Source organism: Macaca mulatta, chromosome 2, assembly GCF_049350105.2.
Source record: "Macaca mulatta isolate MMU2019108-1 chromosome 2, T2T-MMU8v2.0, whole genome shotgun sequence".
Lineage (NCBI taxonomy): Eukaryota > Metazoa > Chordata > Mammalia > Primates > Cercopithecidae > Macaca > Macaca mulatta.
The window spans coordinates 52,092,573-52,107,556 of record NC_133407.1 but is presented as its reverse complement, the minus strand read 5'-3'; the positions used below and the strand labels follow the sequence as shown (position 1 = coordinate 52,107,556).

General features: G+C 39.4%; 1 protein-coding gene across 8 annotated transcripts in view; it reads left to right on the top strand.

The window, feature by feature from the left end:
- The window catches only part of HLTF (helicase like transcription factor), a 98,468-nt gene that overhangs the window by 22,867 nt on the left and 60,617 nt on the right, over positions 1-14,984 (top strand). The gene's annotated exons all lie outside the window — the stretch shown is intronic.

Below are 14,984 nucleotides of genomic sequence, written 5' to 3'. Positions count from 1 at the left end.
TAGAATTATGCAAAAAGCACTGTCAAATCTGAGGTAGTAGTTAGCTTCCTTTGGGTCATATTTCTAGATGTGTTGCCAACGTATTCCAGGATTGTATGAGATTCCTAAAATTCTGGTATGTCCTAATGTATGTCATCAGTAATAATTATTATTATTAAATTATTGTATGTCATGGAGATAAACCAAATTATCTTGTCAACTGTGTCTTTATGGCCGTGCTAAATTTTGCCATCTACAATTGTTGTTTTGTTTTGATCCTTCTCAAAAAGTGACTTATGATTAGCTACAGTCCATAGAACTTTGGGGGAGTTCGTGAAAGGACTCTTGAGTGCAGGTTTCTGATAACTTTGGAGACGGTACCATTATATTAGAAAGAAAACTTTCAGGCACTAATTGAAAGGCTGATATGTTCATAAAGATTGCTAACCCTTTATGAAGCAGAGCAAGAGTTGATTGTATGAACTGAACTAATGGAGGACTGAAATAACTTTTATGGCTTTTTTTGTTTGAACTATTGCTGATTCTTTTTGTTTTTTTCAGAGTCTGGAGAAATTTTTTTTCTTTTGAGCTATATAGCCTTTAAGGATACTTTAAGTATATTGAGTAGAATATACTTTTGTAAACAGACTTTGAGGCATATTTCTCTTTCTGCCTAATTTCTCCAGAATTTGTAAACTGTTTGTGAATATTCTTAATTCATGGCAATGTGGTTGTTTGCATGTGGTTAATAAGAACCTGTTTTCTTTTCTAATGAGACACAGTTGGAGGAGCTTGTTATTTTCCCAGAATTTTGACTGAAATGGCCTTGTGAGAGGTTCCAGCAAAGTCAGTTTAGGAGGCCCTATATGGACAATGATTCTTGCTGTATTTGTGGGGGTAATCAGGCCAAGTATAGTGAAAGAAGCTTATTTTGCAAGTAGGTTGGTCTTGCTGTGACTTGTCTTTGGTGGAAGTGGGAGACTGGAGTGAGAAAGATTGTGTTTCAGAAAAAAACTATAGTATTAGATTAACCTTGGATTCCTAGCTAGCCATGTGGTCACCCATGATATGGAGTCACACTTCCCCTCCTCAGCATTCAGAAAGATCAATGACCAGATTCCCCATAATTAAGGAACTGATAAATAGAATGCAGGGATTGAGACCAATCCAATATTCAAATAGATTTTTTTTTGGATAAACATAGAAATTGGTCCTTCTGGTCTTAAAGCTTGAAACATGTATTTGCTTTTCTCTGAGTTCCTTCCTCAGGAGAGACACCCAGGTCTCTCAAAAAGTATCAAAGAACTGAAACCAGATGCCCAAATGCAAACAGTGAGAAGCCAGACCCTTGATTTTGTATCTTTACCCCTTTCTAGTTTCTGTTTTCCAACACACTGTTATATTTATTTCCTGCTATATAAACTCCTAATTGTATTGTTAAGGGAGATGGATTTGAGACTGATCTCCCATCTCTTCCGCTGCAGCACTGGATGAAAACTTTCTTCCTTGGCAATAATTGTTGTCTCAGTGATTGGCTTTCTGTGTGGTGAACAGCGGGACCTAGACTGAACCCATGGTGTTTTGGTAACAATATGATTCATTTTGTATGTATTCTAGTGAAGGAGACCTCCTCTACTCTCCTCTAGTTTTGTAATTTTTATCAAGATTGTCAGATTTGTATGACTTTATTCTACTTAAAAGTAAACATGTTAGATGTATTTTGTGTTATTTACAGCAGAAGTTCTCACTGGAAACAGCAGTGATTTGGATAAAATTTCTGAAATATCTAAAATAAAATGTTGGATAAGAAATTGCTTTCTGAGAAGTTTTGGGGGATTATCAATTGTCTTTTTTCAACTACAGATTGAGTGTCCCTAATCAGAAAATCCCTAATCCAAAAATCTGAATTCCAAAATGCTCCAAAATCCAAATCTTTTTGAGCTCCAACATGACAATGAAGATGACATTGTTATACCGCAGAAAAACTGCGTGTGGATAACATGGTGAAAAATGTATGATGGACTTATCAAAGACTAGAGCAAGGCTGGGCACGGTGGCTTACGTCTGTAATCCCAGCACTTTGGAAGGCAGAGGTGGGCGAATCATTTGAGGTCAGGGATTCAAGACCAGCCTGGCCAACATGGTGAAACTTCGTCTCCACTAAAAATACAAAAATTAGCTAGGCATGATGGCACACGCCTGTAATTCCAGTTACTTGGGAGGCTGAGGCAGGAGAATCACTTGAACCTGGGAGAGAGTGGTTGCAGTGAGCCAAACTAGTACCACTATACTCCAGCCTGGGCAAGAGAGCAAGACTCTGTCTCAAAACAAACAAACAACAACAAAACAAACAAACAAGGACTAGAATAGCATGCATTTATCACAGAACAAAAAATCATATCAGTTTATGAAATCAGAGACTTTTAAGACAAAAACTATTGTTAATGAGTCAGATGACTCTGGAGGAAATATTTTAAAAGGTCATCCAGCAGAATGCCTTCTTATCCCTTGAGGACTCATTTCCCGGACCCTCAACAGTTTCTGATGTTTCTTCTCATCTAAAAATATAAAATACAGTGTATAGCAACCTTTTAATCAAAATAGAGTTGACTCTTGAGCAACGCAGGGGTTGGAGCGCTTACCTCCTACACAGTAAAAAAAAAAAAATCCACATATAACTGACTCCCCCAGAATTTATGTATTAATAGCCTACCATTGACCGGAACCATTGCCAATAACAAAAACAGTTGATTAACATATTATCTTTTATGTCATATGTATTATATGCTGTGTTCTTACAATAAACTACAGCAAAGAAAATTTTATAAAGAAAATCATAAGGAAGAGAAAATATATTTACTACTTATTAAGTGAAAGTGGATCATCATGAAGGTCTTCATCCATGTCATCTTCATATTAAATGGGCAAAGAATGAGGAAGAGGAAGAGGAAAGATTGTTCTTGCTATCTTGGGGGTGGCAAAAATGGAAGAAAATCTGCATATAAGTGGACCCGCACAGTTTAAATCCATGTTTTTATTTTCAAGGCTCACCTGTACAGCATTGTAAGTGGAGACTGAAAGCCTGCCATTGTTTGTTGATGTTGTTCTTTAATGGACGGTATAGGCATTCTGGTGATGCTACTGTGCTGCTTACTTACCTCCAAAACATTGTTTTTTTCAGTATCTTAATGATATGTCCCCCCCCCTTTTTTTTTTACTGTTAAGTACTTATGTACAAATAAGTGTAAGAAAATGATTGCTTATCAGTAGCATATAAATTCAGAATCAGGAATGACAGTGATGCCAATCAAAAACAGATTGTTCACATGGGTGACTGATAAAATGATATCTTTGCTTTTTGATAGTTTAGTGTACACAGATTTTGTTTTATGCACAAAATACTTTTAAATGTTGTATGATGTTACTTTCAGGCTATGTTTATCAAGTACATAAGAAACATAAATTAATTTCATTTATAGACTTGGAGCCCATCCTCAAAATATCTCATTATGTATATGCAAATACTCCTTTAAAAAAAATAGAGACAGGGTCTCTTTCTGTCACCTAGGCTGGAGTGCAGTAGAGTTGATCATAGTTCACTGCTGCCTCGAACTCTTAGGCGCAAGCGATCCTTCCACTTCAGCCTCCTGAGTAGCTGGAATTACAGGGTCTCACCATATTGCCTAGGGTGGTATCAAACTCCTGGGCTCAAGCGATCCTCCCTCCTTGGCCTCCCCAAGTGGTGGGATTACAGGCATGAACCACTGCATCTGGCCACAGATATACCAAAATAAAAAAATTAAAAAATTAAAAAAATCCGAAACCTGAAACACTTCTTGTCCTAAGATTTTGGGTAAGGAATACTCAATATAATAACACAAGAATCTACAGAAGAAAGTATATTTCATGGCAGGATATAATTTGATTTTTTATGTTATTACTTTCCTAAGTTATGCTTAGATGCAAGAAAAGGTGATTTACTTTATTTATTTAATCAACAAATATTTAATATTTACTAGATCCTCTTCTAGGTGCTATAGGATCAGCTGTGAACAATGTAAGTTCTTGCTTTGGTGTTTATCTAGGAGAAGGAAACAGGTGGTGATCAAGAAAACAAAATAATAATTAATTCCAGTTAGTTATAAATTCTGTGAAGATAATATAACAGGAAATATGAGATAGAAATGGTAGGCAAACTGTGTCTGGCTGGCCGTTTTGTAAATAAAGTTTTATTGGAATGCAGCTACTCCCATTATGTATTGCCTGTGGCTATTTCTGTGCTACTATAAGAGAATTGAAAAGTTGTCACAGAGACTTCATGGCCCACAAAGCTGAACATATTTACCATCTGATTTTTTTTTTTTTTTTTTGAGACAAAGTTTCGCTCTTGTTGTCCAAGCTGGAGTGCAATGGTACGATCTTGGCTCACTGGAACCTCCGCCTCCCCGTTTCAAGTGATTCTCCTCCCTCAGCCTCTCAGCAGCTGGGATTATAGGCATACACCGCCACGTCCAGCTAATTATTTGTAGTTTTAGTAGAGACGGGGTTTCTCCATGTTGGTCAGGCTGGTCTCAAACTCCTGACCTCAGGTGATCCACCTGCCTCGGCCTCCTAAAGTGCTGGGATTACAGGTGTGAGCCCCCACGCCCGGCCTACCATCTGATCTTTTACAGAAAAAAATCTTTGTTGATCCCTGAGATAGAAAGTAACTGGGGAATAGTATCATAGATCAGGAAGTCAAGAAAGGCCAGGGTGGCTTTTGAGCCGGGGTCTGAAGCAGGAGAAGGAGCCAGGCGTGGAAGGATCTGGAGGTGCACATACAGGAAACTTCAGAAACCTGGAGGTCTGAACAAGCTTGGTAGTACCTATGTCATAAACAGAAAGAGGGCCAGTGTTGCTGGAACATAGAGAACTGAAGAAAGTATGGTGTGAAATAGGATGAAAGAGATAGGCTGGGGTTAGATAATGTACTGTGGAAGAATTTGGATATTGTTTTAAGGCAAACATAATTCATTGGAGTGTTTTAAGTAAGATGATGACATAATATACTTTACATTCTAAAAATAAAGGCATTTAGTCAAGAAGGTATTGCAATAGTTCAGATGAGAAGTCGCAGTGGCTTAAATGGTATAATAATAGTATAGATGGACATAAGTAAGTTGTGATGTATTTTGGAAGGAGAGTAAATAGGAGGGATAAGACGCATATGGTATGAGGGAAAGTAAAGAATTAAGAATAGCTGACTACAAGTTTTTGGCATACTATTTACTGAAATGTGGGAAGCTGGAAGAATAAGCATGTTGAGGTGGAGAAGTGGAATCAAAAGTTCTGTTTTTTTATTTATAAGCTTAAGATGTCTATTAGATATGAACCTGGAGCTTAGAGAAGTCAGGGTTACTGGAAGACAACCTAGGCAATACCATTCAGGACACGGGCATGAGCAAATATTTCATGATGAATACGCCAAAAGCAATTAAAACAAAAACAAAAATTGACAAATGGGATCTAATTAAACTAAAGAGCTTCTGCACAGCAAAAGAAAATATCGACAGAGTAAACAGACAACCTATGGAATGGGAGAAAATTTTTGCAAAGTATGCACTTGACAAAGGTCTAATATCCAGCATCTGTAAGGAACTTAAACCGATTTACAAGAAACAAAACAACCTCATTAAAAAAGTGGGCAAAAGAAAAAAAAGTAGTCAAAGGACATGAACAGACACTTCGTAAAAGAAGACATTAATGTGGCCAACAATCATATGAAAAAAAGCCCCAACATCACTGGTCATTAGAGAAATGCAAATAAAAACCACAATGAGATACCATCTCCCACCAATTAGAATGGCTATTATTAAAAAGTCAAAAAATAACAGATGCTGACAAGGTTGTAGAGGAAAAGGAATGCTTATACACTGTTGGTTGGAGTATAAATTAGTTCAATCATTGTGGAAGACTGTGGTGATTCCTCAAAGACCTAAGGACAGAAATACCATTTGACACAGCAATCCCGTTACTGGATATATAACCAAAAGAGTATAAATCATTCTATTATAAAGTCACATGCATGCCTATGTTCATTGCTGCACTATTCACAATAGCAAAGACATGGAATCAACCTAATAGACTGGATAAAGAAAATGTGGTACATATAAACCATAGAATACTATGCAACCATAAAAAAGAAGGAGATCATGTCCTTTGCAGGGAAACAGATGGAGCTGGAGGCTGTTATCTTTAGCAAACTAACACAGGAACAGAAAACCAAATACGGCATGTCCTCCTAAGTGAGAGCTAAATGATGAGAACACATGAACACATAGAGGGGAACAACATACACTGGGGCCTGTTGGAGGGTGGAAGGTGGGAAGAGGCAGAGGATCAGGAACAATAGAACTAATGAATACTAGGCTTAATACCTGGGTGATGAAATAATCTGTACAACCCATGACACATGTTTACCTGTGTAACAAATCTGCAAATCCTGCACATGTACCCCTGAACTTGAAAGTTAAAAAAAAAAGCAGTCCGGGTTAGAGATATATATATATATTTGGGAGTGATCAGCATATAGATGGTATTTACAATTGTGTTAGGCTTGGAAGGTGGTGTTATTTTAAATAAAAAAGGAAGTCATGTGTGAATGAGATCATGTAAGGCAGTGTTTCTTAATGGAGAGTGATTTTTCTCCCCTCTTACCGGGTCATTTGACAATGTCCAAAAAACATTTTTGACTGTCAAGTGGTCAGGAGGAGGTGCTACTAGTATCCAGCATATAGAGGCCAGGGATACTGCTAAACCTTCAACAATGCACAGGACAGATATTTCCCCTTCGCAACAAAGAATGATCCAGTCTAAAATTTCAATAGTGGCAGAGTGTGGTGGCTTATGCCTGTCCCAGCACTTTGGGAGGCCAAGGCAGGAGGATCGCTTGAGCTCAGGAGTTCAAGACCAGCCTGGGCAATGTGACAACATTGTCTCTACAAAATATTTTTAAAAATTAGCTGGGCATGGTGGCGTGCCCCTATAGTCCCAGGTACTTGGGAGGCTGAGGTTGGAAGATCCCTTGAGCCTAGGAGTTTAAGGCTGCAGGAGTTGAGATGCATAATTGCCCTACTGCACTCCTGCCTGGGTAACAAAGCAAGACCGTATCTCTAAAAAATAATAAATAAATAAATAAATAAATAAATAAATAAATAAAATTTCAACAGTGTCCATTTTGGGAAATCCTGATGAAGGGTGTGGATGTTTTATGTTAGAGAAACATGGACATGTACTGCTGAAGTTTCAGTGGGTTATGTATTCCTTCCTCCATTTTCCCTAAAGATCATTGAATGGATGAGCTGATATACTGCAGTAAAAATTGCACATTTTGACTGGATTTGGTGCTGGAAAAAATTACAAAGTTGTATCTTCTGTATCTGTGCCATCCAATGTGGTACTCACTAGCTACATGTGTTTAATTATATTTAAACTTAAATATAAAAATCAGTTCCAGTCGGGTGTGGTGGCTCACGCCTATAATCCCAGCACTTGGGGAGACCAAAATGGGCAGATCACTTGAGGTCAGGAGTTTGAGACCAGCCTGGGCAACATGGTGAAACCCCACCTCTACCAAAAGTACAAAAAATTAGCTGGGTGTAGTGATGTGCACCTGTGGTCCCAGCTACTCGGAAAGCTGAGGTGAGAGGATCTCGTGAGCCTAGGAGGCAGTGGTTGCAGTGAACTGAAATCACACCACTGCACTCCAGCCTGAGCAACACAGCCAGACCCTCTCTCTCAAAAAAAAAAAAAAAAACAGAAAAGAAAAAAAAAATCATTCCATAGCTGCAATAACCACATTGCAAGAACTCAGCCACCACACATAGTTTGTGACTACCCTATTGAAAGCATAGATACCAAATATGTCTATAATTGTAGAAAGTTCTATTGGATGATTCTGTTCTAGATATTTGGATAACAGTTGATGTGGAATTACATTTCTTTTGGTTTCTTGTATTTGTGTAGAAATTTGATTTGTTTTATATAACAGCATTAAGACTTTCAAATATGTTTGTATGAAGTTTTTCTGCATAATAACTCTTCTACATGGTAAATGCTATCTAACATCTACTAATACACTTTTGCATTTAAAAATGGTAGTTAAAATCTACAGAAGAAAATATAGAGACAAACCCGTATTTATTTGTCAGGTTTGGCTGTATAACAAAATAGACTGGGTGGCTGAAACAACATAAATGTGCTTTCTCACTATCCTGGAGGCTGGAAGTCTGAGATCAGGGTACCAACATGGTTGGGTTCTGTGAGGATTCTCCTCCTGGTGTGCAGCTAGCTGCCTTGCTGTGTGCTCACATAGACTTTCTGCTGTATGTGCAGAAAGAGAGAGAGAGGAAAAGAGAGGAAAAGAGAGAGAAAGAGAGAGAGAGAGAGAAAGTCTGTACTCCTGATTCTAATTTTGCATCTTGTCTGTTACTTTGATTCAGTGACATAGGCATTTTACCATAAAAAACTTTTGCATTTCATCTTGTATACTTGTCAAAAGTTATGTCGGCCAGGCGCGGTGGCTCACGCCTGTAATCCCAGCACTTTGGGAAGCTGAGGCAGGCGGATTGCGAGGTCAGGAGATCGAGACCATCCTGGCTAACACGGTGAAACCCCGTCTCTACTAAAAATACAAAAAATTAGCCGGGTGTGCTGGTGGGCGCCTGTAGTCCCAGCTACTCGGGAAGCTGAGGCAGGAGAATGGTGTGAACCCGGGAGGTGGAGGTTGCAGTGAGCTGAGATCGTGCCGCGGCACTCCAGCCTGGGCGATAGAGCAAGACTCCATCTCAAAAAAAAAAAAAAAAAAAAGTTATGTTATTGAACATTAGGATTTGTAGAAGATCACTAGTTGTACCCCTAAATCCCCTAAATCTGTTCTCTCTTCCATGGTAATAAACTTCTAGCTGGGCTCATCACTACCTGGCCTCCCTTGCTGCAGGAGTGGCCACTCCACTGACTAAACTTTTTTCAGTGGGATATGAAACATCAGTGAGGTGTGTAATTTCCCTGTCATTTGCTTAAGATATCACTTGTCTTGGACTAATTTTTTATGACTGTTAATGGCACTAATCAGGGAGAAATTCAAACTGATGTCGAGAAGTGTATCCAGAAGTTTCCGGGTATTGCAAGACAGAACTTTTTTTCCTACCAAACAATATTGCAGTTATCTTTCAGGAAACCAGAACAAGGCATCCAAAAGGATGTGTTGGCATTAAGGAATAAATTATAATGGAAAGATATTCTGGTCAGAAACATTTGATAAAACAAAGGCAAGTGTAGGACAACATCAACAGGCAGCACAAAAACCTTCAGAAATTCCTCAAGAGTACTTGGTGTACCTGGAAAAGGCTTCTGCTAATGTCCCTGCACCTGTGAAGCAAGCATGAAGACAAGTACAAAGTGAATTGGCTTGAATATTATCTTGTGTATGATTCAGCCTAAGAAGAGGGTTTCATAAGACATTAATTTTTGCAGACAAAACATTTTGCAGGAAGACTCTACCAAGTATGAGACAATTTTCGTTTTCAGCACATTTTTACCCTATTTTTCGCTTGTTTGTTTTTTGAGATGGAGTCTCTGTTGCCCATGCTGGAGTGCAGTGGCACAATCTCAGCTCACTGCTACCTCTGCCTCCTGAGTTCAAGCGATTCTCCTGCCTCAGCCTCCTGAATAGCTGGGATTACAGGCGCCCACCATCATGCCCATCTAATTTTTGGACCGCGCCTGGCCTTACCCTATTTTTATAAACTTAATTTCTCAAGTACTTTCTAAAATGCTATAGCTTTAGTTTAAAAAATGGTAAGTGGCTGGGCGCGGTGGCTCACGCCTGTAATCCCAGCACTTTGGGAGGCCTAGGCGGGCGGATCACGAGGTCAGGAGATCCAGACCATCCTGGCTAACACGGTGAAACCCCGTCTCTACTAAAAATACAAAACAAAAATTAGCCGAGCCTGGTGGAGGGCGCCTGTAGTCCCAGCTACTTGGGAGGCTGAGGCAAGAGAATAGCGTTAACCCGGGAGGCGGAGCCTGCAGTGAGCTGAGATCGCGCCACTGTACTCCAGCCTGGGTGAGAGAGCCAGACTCCCTCTCAAAAACAGAAAGTGAGTTTTGGATCTTTTGCTTAGTCTGTTAATATGCTGTCACTTACAGATTTTTTTAGTGGATTTTTTTTTTTTTTTTTTTTGCTTTTTATTTAACTTGTGATTTTTGTGTGACTTTTAATCTCCGTATTTACAGTTGTTAGATTAAATTGCATGATTGGAGGAAAAGCATTCTACTGGCGGTGTGAGGAAATGAGGACTTTGGTGGTAGGCCTTTGGGGATAATTACTCTTCAGTGGTGGTATAGAAAAATATGTCATTTTTGCTGTGTTTATTTCAGGACTTTGAACTATCTCAAGTAAAGCAGCAATTTTTTTTTTTTTTTTTTTTTTTTTTTGAGACAGAGTCTTGCTCTGTCTCCAGCCTGGAATGCAGTGGGGTAATCTCGGCTCACTGCAACCTCCGCCTCCCGGGTTCAGGCAATTCTCCTGCCTCAGCCTCCTGAGTAGCTGGGACTATAGGCGCGCACCACCACGCCCAGCTAATTTTTGTATTTTTAGTAGAGACGGGGTTTCACCATGTTGGCCAGGATGGTCTCGATCTCTTGACCTCGTGATTTGCCTGCCTCCGCCTCCCAAAGTGTTGGAATTACAGGCATGAGCCACCGCGCGGGGCCCTAAAGCAGCAGTATTTGTAATGATTCCCTAGCTCTCCGAATGAGGATATTTTGTAAACAGGTAGAAGGAGGATAACAAGATCCTCATTATGTAGTAGTATTACAGTAGGATCCTTAGACTTATGTGGACCTTTATTTTATTCTTTCAGTGATGTTTAATGATTTGGGGGGTGGTAGGAGAGGAAATATGTTGGGGACATAGGCCAATTATAAGGAGTTAAAGTTTGCTGTGATAGTCTCTCCGTTTTGTTTTGGTTTTGTTTTATTTTGTTTCTGAAATACATTTTCATTAAGGAAGATTTTTGCTAATAGGCAATATTGATTCCAAGGGACTGCTGGGGTGGGTGGTGGCCATCAGGACAGCCACTCAGCAAAATAACCACAAGAAAAAGCATGTTAAGCCTTACTGCTTAGGAAAATATTTACCCTTTTTCTTTTCATTCGCCACCTCAGATCCTATATTGAGAAATACAAAACTGCACTGTTTCTGGCTTTAGGTGGATGGAGTTTTCAATTCATTGTTTTATATAGTTTCTCATTAGACGTCCTCCTACTCAAAACAAATATTCCATTCATCCATCATTTTTTCTGTGGACTATGTGACTTGGCTTTGAAGACCCATTTGCAACACGGGCATTGAAATCCACTCATCATTCCTGGTTCCCCTTAGCTGTCACCTAGTCCTTGAAGCTCAGAATACCCAAGGCAAAGCCTTGTTCCCAGAGCACAATATGTTTAATCTTTATCACTGTACTTTGTTAATCTCCCTGGTAGTTTATGATTTTTGTCTCTTTTTATGTACCTTTGTTTTATAAGCTCATGAAAGACAAGCACTACTTTCCTTTGTGTATTTAGGGACAATTCATTACTTACCATTTATTTATTTATTTATTTATTTATTTATTTATTTATCCAGCCTTTCGTCTAGGCTGGAGTGCAGTGGTGCGAGTTTGGCTCACTGTAACCACTGTCTCCTGGGTTCAAGTGATCCTCCTGCCTCAGCCTCCCAAGTAACTGAAATTACAGGTGCGTGCCACCATGCCTGGCTAATTTTTGTATTTTTAGTAGAGAGGGGATTTCACCATGTTGGCCAGGCTGGTCTTGATCTCCTGACCTCAAGTGATGCACTCACCTCAGCCTTCCAAAGTGCTGGGCTTACAGGCATGAGCCACCATGCTGGGCCTCATTACTTACCTTTTATACTTCATGACCATGTATTTTTGTTTGTGTGTATATATAGCATCATCTGTACTTCCCAGCCTAAGGCCAGGAACCCCTGGCAAAATACTCATTACCTATTTTTGATGTTAAATATGATTAAATATATCTCATTAATTAGAATGTATAGGTTAAACAAAGCCTTTAAAATTGTTTGTACTCAAATTATATCATTTCAAGTTTGTTAGTGCTAATTAGAAGCTTTGATTGGCTTTTAAAATTTCTTGATTAAAAACTGAACAAACTGATCAAGTTTTAGATGACCTTTCTACAATAAAGGGGTACTTAGTGAAAAGATTGGGAACAATTCTATTTGGTATCTAGTTAAAAAATATATATGTACCAGGGTTTGTTTTTTAGACAGGATCTTGCTCTGTTGCCCAGGCTGTAGTAAAATGGCATGATCACAGGTCACTGCAGCCTTGACCTGCCAGGCTCAAGCGATCTTCCCACCTCAGCCTCATGAGTTGCTGGGACTACACTACAGGTGCACGCCACTACACCCAGCTAAATATTATGTTTTCTTGTAGACACAGGGTTTGGCCATGTTGCCAAGGCTGGTCTCAAGCTCCTGGGCTCAAGTGATCCTCCTGCCTTGCCTCCCAAAGTGCTAGGATATCAGGCATGAGCCATCACACCTGGCCTGTACCCAATTTTGCCATTTCTTTTCTAAATCCAAATTTTTGTTCAAATAAATAGGAAATTTTAAACAAGTGCGTAGTCATTTCTTTTCTACCAGAAATATCTTGAAGAAGTCTTCTTAAAATACCAGGCTAGCTGTGTTTCTAATTCTTTTAAAAAATCTAAAGTTGGCTGGTCTGAAGTTAGTGAGTTATCTCGATTGTTCAGTCAGTTACAGATCGAACTCCTTGTTCTACTCTTTCCCCCCTTCTCACTGCAGCATTTAAAAAAAATCTGAACTACTTTTATGAGTAAAAATATGTCTTGTCCTTTTTGATTATCCTTCTTTTTCATAGATTGCTAATTTAGCCAACTATTGATGTTTCCTGATAAGCTGAATTTTCTGAATATTTACAGCCAGCTGTACAGACTTCAATACATTAACCTAAGTCATCAGTGCTTTAATGTTTCTCTTGGGGGATATCCTACCTTATTCCTCTTCAACCCAATGCCTTACCCAAAAATGTTTAAGAAATGGATTTTTTTTTTTTTTTTAATTGGCGATAGAGTCTCTCCATTGCCCTGGCTAGAGTGCAGTGGTCATAGCTCCCTGCAGCCATGAACTCCTGGCCTCAAGCGATTCTCCCACTTTAGCTTCCCAAAGTGCTAGGATTACAGGTATGAGCCACCACACCTGGCTAGAAATTTTACTTGTAAATGTTACCAAGTTAGCAACTCAATATTAATTGAGATAATTAACATGTGTTTGCTAATTTAATATATATGATAGCAATAGATTATCAATATATTCTAACCCTAAAACTTCATCAGTTTATTAATTTGAGTCTCTTAGAATTTCTAATTCTATTGGATCAGATTAAGTTCCTCTCAAAATCTATTGGAATGCTTAATTTTTTGAATTTTTTTGAGACAGGGTCTCACTCTGTTATCCATGCTGAGTGCAGTGGCATAAACACAGTTCACTGCAGCCTCTACTTCCTGAGCTCAGGCCATCCTTTCTCCCCAGCCTCCCAAGTGGCTGGGACTTCAGGTGCGTGCCACCATGCCTGGCTAATTTTTGTGTGTGTGTTTTTTTTTGTTTTGTTTTTGTTTTTTTATAGAGATGGGGTATTGCAGTGTTACCCAGGCTGGTCTTAAATACCTGGGCTCAAATGATCCTCCCACCTTGGCCTCCCAAAATGCTTAGATTACAAGTTTGAGCCACAGCACCCTGCTTTTTTTCTTCAAATTTGAGAAATGTGTTTCTTTGTGAGGTTTTTTCTTAACTTTCTAAAAGGCTATTTGAAATAGCAAGTTAGCAAGTTAAACCTTAATTTTAGGGTTAGCATAAGTATTGCTACAGGATGCAATAGTTTGGTAAATTGTGATAAAAATGACTTTTAAAAAGCCATTTACAGCCAGGTGAGATGGCCCACGCCTGTAGTCCCAGCTACTTGGGAGGCTGAGGTGGTAGGACAGCCTGAGTTGAGTCTAGTTTGGGCAACATAGTGAAACCCATTTGCTAAGAAAAAAGAAACCAATGAATTATTACTACAATATAATTGCTCACTTTCTAGGCTAGGTGCAGTGGCTCATGCCTGTAACCCCAGCACTTTGGGAAGCTGAGACAGGCAGATCTCTTGAGCTCACGAGTTTGAGACCAGCCTGGACAACATGGCAAAACCCCATCTCTATAAAAAATACAAAAATTAGCCAGGTGTGGTGGCATGCACCTGTAGTCCCAGCTACTCGGGAGACTGAGGCACGAGAATTGCTTGAACCCAGGAGGCGGAGGTTGTAGTGAGCTAAACGCGCCACTGCACTCCACTCTGGGCAACAGAGCAAGGGTCTGTCTAAAAAATAAATAAATAAATAAAAGTAGTATTTCTTTATTATATCAAAAGTGTATTTAGAGTTGAAGTTTTAATTTTCTAGCCATAAAAGAGGCAGAAAGGCTGGGCATGTGGCTCATGCCTGTAATCCCAGCACTTTGGGAGGCTGAGGTTGGAAGATCACTTGAACCCAGGAGTTCACGACCAGCCTGGGCAACCTAGAGAGACCCTGTCTCTCCAAAAAAAAAAAAAAAAATGCAAAAATTAGCTGGGCATGGTGGTGTGTGCCTGTAGGCCCACCTACTTGGGAGACAGGTAGGATGACTGATTGAGCCCAGAAGTTTGAGGCTGCAATGAGCTTGTTTGTGCCACTGCACCCCAGCCTGGGCATCAGAGCAAGACCCTATCTTGAAAGAAAAAAAAAAAAGGCAGAAAAAATGTTTATTAATCCTTGCAGTATTCATTAAAATAAAAAGATTACTTTGGCATGATGATGACAGAAACCCTAAATCATTCCAGGGCCTAGAGTGGTACTTCCCTGAAGCTGGGGAAAGGACCCTGGGCAGAAAGCAAAGGAGG